Raw genomic sequence first — 7283 nt, forward strand, 5'->3', positions numbered from 1 at the left:
CATTTAAATTCCCACTAACAGTGTCCAAAAGTCTCAATTTTTCCAAATCCTCACCAGCACTTGTTATTTTTATGTTTTTGATACTAGCCATTTTAACAGGTTCCTGAGCTGGTAACTCACATCTTCATAAATTCATATCTTCCACAATGCATGTTTTTTTCTGTTCCGAATTTAGTAAATTTTGTAATTTTTATAAACTTGTATTAACAAATTTTTACTTACGAACGTTTATTAATTTTTTCCCCATAACCCTTTAAAAACTGTGATTTATAATATTACCAAAAATCATTTTAATTTTCTAATTAAGTTCAAGCCAGAAAACATAGTTCATGGTTTAGAGTTTTTAAAATTTTTACTGTGTTAGTCTTTTGAATTTAAACATTGTCTTCAGAATATTTTCACATACTTTTAAAAGTAAACAAATTTTGATTTGATGTGTTAATTACAATGCAGCAGTCATTGTAAATATATGTATATAAGTAAAGATATATATCTTTATTTTTCTTATATAACTTATAATCTTTATCTTAATATAAAATATTAAGATATATACATATATCTTTATTTTTCTCTGGAAGATGTTACTGACTGATCTTTTACAATTTGCTTTTGAGAAGATGGAAATCCAGGTAAAGCTGAAGATTTTTATTTATTATTTCATTTCTCTGTAAGAAAGTCATTTCATGGGTTAGGTGGTATTTTTGTTTTTTGTTAATATCTCACTATCATGGACAATGCAGACTTTTATGCTGCTGTGAGTTATTCTAAAACAAAATTGTTACTTAAACACCATTAATTTGCATCTGAAATAGTAGTGAGGTATTAATAAGCAATTTGTCTCTAGATCTCTCTGCTAAAATTATAAGAGGCCAACAAATGTACCGTGCACTCTATAGATTAATTCAACAATTTAAAAAGTTTAAAAATACAAATTTTTTGAATAAATTGAACAAAATTAAGACAATCACCAATAGGAAAATTTTTAATGCTTTTCCAATAGAAAAATATATGAGTTCAACCTAAAAATTTGATATTGAAATGAAAATTTCAAATGTTTTTAGTTTTAGTAGTTTCACTTTTCAATAGCAATAACAATTTCTTTACTATTAAGCGCTTGGAGTGTCTTTGTAGTCATCAGCGTGCTTTGTGTCTGCTTCACAGTGTTTTGTGAATATAACTGTACCTTCTCTTGCAGATCATAAAAATTGTGGGCAAGGGACTTATCTATTTCTTTTACTTTTCTCAAATCAACAGCACATAGCACATAGAGTTTATTTGAAGAGCTTTGTGTTTAGGTAGGTTAACTTATTTTAGGGACCAACTTGGAATCTATCGCTCTGAATAATTAATCTACCTATTTGTTATTTCAGTTACGTACATTCATTAGAATTTGGACATAAAATAAAAATGTAAGCTAATAAATATCTCTCATGTGTTCATATGTTGTTAAAACATTGAATGTTTTGTTACATATTCTTTGTGTCAGAATCATAAAATATGACAAGAAAATTATAAGAAATATTTATGCTTTCAATATTAAATTAAAACAATAGATGTTTTAGAATTTTCTTTTCAAGTGTTTTAGTTTTTTAATGTAAATGTCATTTTGCCAAACAGAGCAGTTATCACTGTATTACAATCTATTGCTTTGGTAGAGGGAGAAAAACATTTAACATTAAACAACTATCAAGTAACTGCATCAGATGCTATACTATACTAGCTGATAATTGAGAATATAGTATGTGAAATGAAGTGGCATCTAAAAACCTGGAAAAGTGACAAAACTTGCCTCAGATAGTTGGTAATTTTATCAGTGTTTACTAAAATAAACATCTCTTTGCATTTTATGTTTTTTTTCCCCAAAAGTAAGCATTTTATTTGTTTTCTGATTGCAAAATAAAATATAAAAAATAGAACAGTGCTATTTATATACATACAACTTTGTGTACACTGTGCATGTTGTACTACAATTTTAACTTTTTTTTTTCCTTGAAGTATGTTAGCCAAGAATGTGTCTATTTTACTGAAGATGAATTGGCTTTACCTCATTTTTTCTTGTGCTTTTTATAGAATTGGAAGGATTTAAAACTGTGAATTTATCTAGTCACCAAAGTTAAATTTGGTCATTTTTAAAAAACTCAATCGTTATGCTAATAAAGAGCTAAATAAATTACCTTAAAGTTTGAACAAATGAACTGAATTATTGATCAATATTAGGAAAGTGGGAAAAAATCAGTGTCCTAGGATATTTACTTTATTTATAAATAACTTAAATTGGTTTTAAAAAACGTGACCCCTTATAGGTCTTATTTATAGCAAATGAAAGCAAATCAGTCTCCCCAACTACTAAGGCCCGAGACTTGTTTGCCTGTTAAATATCAAAATGGAGCTAATATTTGTTACTAGCAAAAATATTGGTATCCTTATAAGTGTCCTATTTGTAAGAGTTGCTATGTGCTCAACAATTTTGTAAAACAAGCATGTTTATTCCTAAGTCGGGGTGAGAAAAGTGTATCTTAGAATATTTATATAACTTTAAAAATGTGCAGTCTTCTAAGGTAGCAGATCTTGGATCCATTCCAATGCTTCTTGACTCCCAAGCTGGGAGTCAAGCTTATCCTCAACATGTGTGCAGTCTCCCTGATGGATGCCAACCACTCTCATCACTAGTCTGCTGCAACTGTTCCCAATAGATTAATAGAGTACATTTTGTAAACCTGTAAATCTACAAACTCTTGCAGTCTCCTTGCCTGTCAGGTTTTTAAGAACTTTCTCAGCTCTAAGCTATCGGGATATGCCTTTGGGAAAACAAGAATGATTCAGTGGGGAAATACTGAAAACTAAAGGCTATTTAATGCTCTACCTTTCTATACCTCTCTTGGCATGCACATACACACATACACAGAAAAACACAAACACATACACATGTGTGTATATGTGATTTTGTACGGTACTAATTTTCACAGCTAACATTGTGAAAATCAGTATGCTACAATTTGACTCTGAAATACATATAATGTTAAACATATACAAAATGTAGCATGAGTCCTACTGACCACTATTATTTTAGTACATATATTATGCTAAGCACTGTCCTAAATATTACACATACCTTATTCTCACTCAATTCTCATACAAATACTTTGAGAGACATACTATTCATTATAAAGATAATACCACAGTGATAATTTCCTAGGGCTTCCATAACAGAATACCACAGTTTGGGTGGCTCAAATAACAGAAATGTACTTTCTCACATTTCTTGAGGCTATCAGTGAGAAGTCAAGATATTGACAGCTTTGGTTTCTTCTGAGACCTCTCTCCTTTGTTTGCAGATGGCCACCTTTCTGCTGTGTGTTCACATGGTACTCTCTCTCTCTGTGCATGAATCTGGTGTCTCTTTGTTTGAGTCTCAACCTCTGCTTATACCAGACACCGGTTATATAGATTAGCTCCCACCCTAACAGTCCTGTGTTAACTTGATTATCCCTTTAACGGGCCTGTCTCCAAATACAATCTTTCTGAGGTACTGAGGTTTACGGCTTCAATGTATGAGTTTTGAGAAGACAATTTATTCCGCAATAAGCAATAATAGAAAAACATTGGGTAACTTGGTTGGAGTTTCACAATTCTGAAGTGTGAGAGCCAGGATTTGGGCTTAGGTGTGTCTTAATTCCAAAGTTCATGATCTTAATCACTTTAACCCTATTTTGTAGAAAGGAGAAACAAGGCATAAAATTTACATTATGTGCCAAAAATGTTAAACAGTCAGTAAGTAATAGTTAAACAAATTTCTATTGCCAATTTATATTCAACTTCATGTTCTTAAATTGTGTTATATACCCTCTATAGATTAAAGGCAGGGTAACTTCATCTGCGGTATATTCCATAAATGTGACTGACCGACAAACATAGCTTACACTTTGGCCTATTAGGAGATTACAGAAAACAACATGAATTACTAACGTTTAAAACACATTCTTAAATAATGCCAACTAAGGTGACTGCAAAGGAGAGCAAGATATTCAGCCCCTCATCCCTCTCCAGAAAGCAAATAAATTAACTAGTGCTTAAAAGGGTCTGATGCTTAGGAAGCAATGACTAGATGTTTGTTGAGTGATAAACAATGCATAGTATGAAAATGCAGAATGCAAGACAGAGAAACTGAATTAATATTGGAATTTAGAGGAGGGAAGAACGTCTTTTAAATAGAGTGCACATTATTCTAGAATGCAAAAGGACTTGGGGGATTCAAATAACAGCCTTCCTGAGAAAGTAGCGGGCATATTGAGGTAAAAAGAAGTGGTCATACTCATAGAAAACTATTAGGACTCTCTATAAATTAAGAGTGCAAAAAATAGAACTAAGGGTGGAGTTAGGGGCAGATGGGTTACATCTTACTAGTGCAGACCCAGAGCTCACATAACTAGTAATGCAAAAAAGGTACAAGAGCAACTGCCATTGCAAAATTCAGGCACCCCCTAGGAACCTGGGTCACCGCTAACACTGAGTATCTCAGTGCTAATGAGGCATTCAGCAATTAACAAATGTCATGGTATATACTTCGAGTACTAATAAGAAGAAAAAATGTAGAGATATATGAAGATAATTCTTGAGATGTCAGTTTGACCACAATGACTACATTGTTTAGGTATTAATATCCCACAGCACACATTTTCTCCTGAGATTCCACAGTCTGATACATTCCTGAATGAATAAGTTGCATCAGCTAAATCTAGAAATTACTATAGTTTTGAGATAAACATTACAATAGTGGTCCAAAAAACAGGACTTTTCCCACCATAAGATGTTTTGCTTTTATATATACAAGTGATTGAAAACATCCTGAGAAGTATCCGTCGATAGATAATAACTTTAAACAAGATTCTAAACAACTCGAAAAAGAAGAAAATACTTTGAATAGAGCTATCATTGAAAACATGATTTTATATGGTATCTACATTATGACATCAAGAAAAGATAAATTCTGTAAAATACAAGATTAAATGAGATTATGAAGTAAAATTTTGAGATGAAATGCCTACTATAGAGGATATAATCACAAAAATGGAAAATAACAGATGTTATCAAGGACTTGGAGAAATAGGAACACTTGGACATGCTAGTGGAAATATAAAACAGTTCTGCTGATGTGAAAAACAGTTCAGCAGCTCCTGAGAAAGTTAACGTCAAATAACTATATGACTTAGCAATTCACTCCTATACAACTCAAATAATTGAGAACAGGTATCAAAACAAATAATAGTATAGGACCATTTGGGCAGCATTATTCAAAATAGCCAAAAGTTGAACCAACCCAAATATCCTTCCATAGTTCAATGGATGAATGGCTAACCAATATGTGAAATATACATGCAATGGAATATTATACAATCACAAAAAGAGTGAAATACTGATACATGCTGCAGCATGGATAAATCTGGGAAACATTATTCTAACTGAAAAAATCAAGACAAGGAAGATCACATATTGTACGATTCCATTTGAACAAAACACCAAGAAAAGGTAAATCCATAGAGACAGAAAATAAATTGGTGGCTGTCCAGGACTCAGGAAAGAAGTAAATTGGGGAGAAACTGCTTAATGAATGTATTAGTCCATTTTTGCACTGTTATAAAAAATACTACCTCAGACTGGGTAATTTATAGAGGAAAAAAGTTTAATTGATTCACAGTTCCACATGGCTGGGGAGGCCTCAGGAAACTTACAATCATGGTGGAAGGCGAAGGGGAAGCAAGTACCGTCTTCACAAGGCAGTAGGAGAGAGAAAAAGGACGCAGGAAGAATTTCCAAACATTTATACAACCATTAGATCTTGTGAGAACTCATTCACTATCATGAGAACAGCGTGGGGGAAAGTGCCCCCATGATTCAATCACTTCCTTCCCTCAACACGTGGGGACCACAGTATCCCCCCTTAACACTTGGACATGTGGGTATTACAATTCAAGATGAGATGTGGGTGAAGACACAGAGCAAAACTGTACCAAGGAATATAGGGTTTTATTTTTGGGTGATGAAAAATTTTTGGACATAGACATGGTAGTTGTACAACATCGTGAATGAACTAAAGTTACTAATTGCTCACTTTAGAATGGTTAATTGGATGTTATATAAATTTCAGCTCTATAAAAACAAAAAACGTTGGGGTGAATATGAATTAAGATGAGTCAAGGCAAGAATAATTAATGGTTTGGAAAATAAGAAAGGAAAGCAGGTAGATTGCCAAGGAAAATGAGTAACTGAGAATATTGCAGAGAAAAAAAAAAAAGAGCAAAGCCATGCATGTTAATCATGTCCAAAGAAATCAGAAAAATTAAGACAGAAAAAGATATTCAGTGCTATGATAGAAATCTACTTTCCTGATCTTATGAAAAATCTAAATGTGCATATGAAAATACCTCACCAAGTATCAAACAATAAGGTGAAAGTCCTTCAAAAAATTTAGACATAAAAATAAATCCTGCTCACATTGATATATAGATGTTTTGCAAATATACATGTGTAGAAAAAACATCTACATACCAATTTGCCTTCATACATTGCATCAAACATAATGGAAAATCATCACATATGATGTTGAGAGCATTAAAATGTATTTGTTACCAAGACAAACAAATGGCATACAATGCACAATTCAATTTATATATGATTGTCATAGACATTGTGTCAGCATTCTAAAAGTGAAACAAAACTCTACAAAACTGAACAAAGGGACTGAACACTTTATTTCCACCAAATGAAATATTTAAACGTTCATAAACATATAAAAATGCAAATACAGCATAATTAGGGAAAACAAATTAAATATTTACAGTATAGATTATCTAATAGGTTTTTTCTAAATTTTTAAGTGTCCTCAACCTATGACTCAGCACTGAACACTGAGTTGTGATTGCTGTGAATTCCATTCACCACAAGCTTTCTGGTTGCCAATTAAGCAATAGCTATATAAAATTAATATGTACATACATTAAGGCAAACTTTTAATATTTAAGGTTTTATTTTGTAGAATCCTTCCTACAAATGCATAGAACTATGTGCACAGGACCAGGCGCAGTGGCTCACGCCTCTAATCCCAGCACTTTGGGAGGCTGAGGTGGGCGGATCACGAGGTCAGGAGATTGAGACCATCCTGGCCAACGTGGTGAAACCCTGTCTCTACTGAAAATACAAAAATTAGCTGGGCATGGTGGCACATGCCTATAATCCCAGCTACTTGGGAGGCTGACGCAGGAGAATCGCTTGAACCCGGCAGTCGG

The sequence above is a fragment of the Mandrillus leucophaeus genome, unplaced genomic scaffold (genome assembly GCF_000951045.1).
Source record: "Mandrillus leucophaeus isolate KB7577 unplaced genomic scaffold, Mleu.le_1.0 Scaffold748, whole genome shotgun sequence".
In the NCBI taxonomy this organism is placed as follows: Eukaryota; Metazoa; Chordata; class Mammalia; order Primates; family Cercopithecidae; genus Mandrillus; species Mandrillus leucophaeus.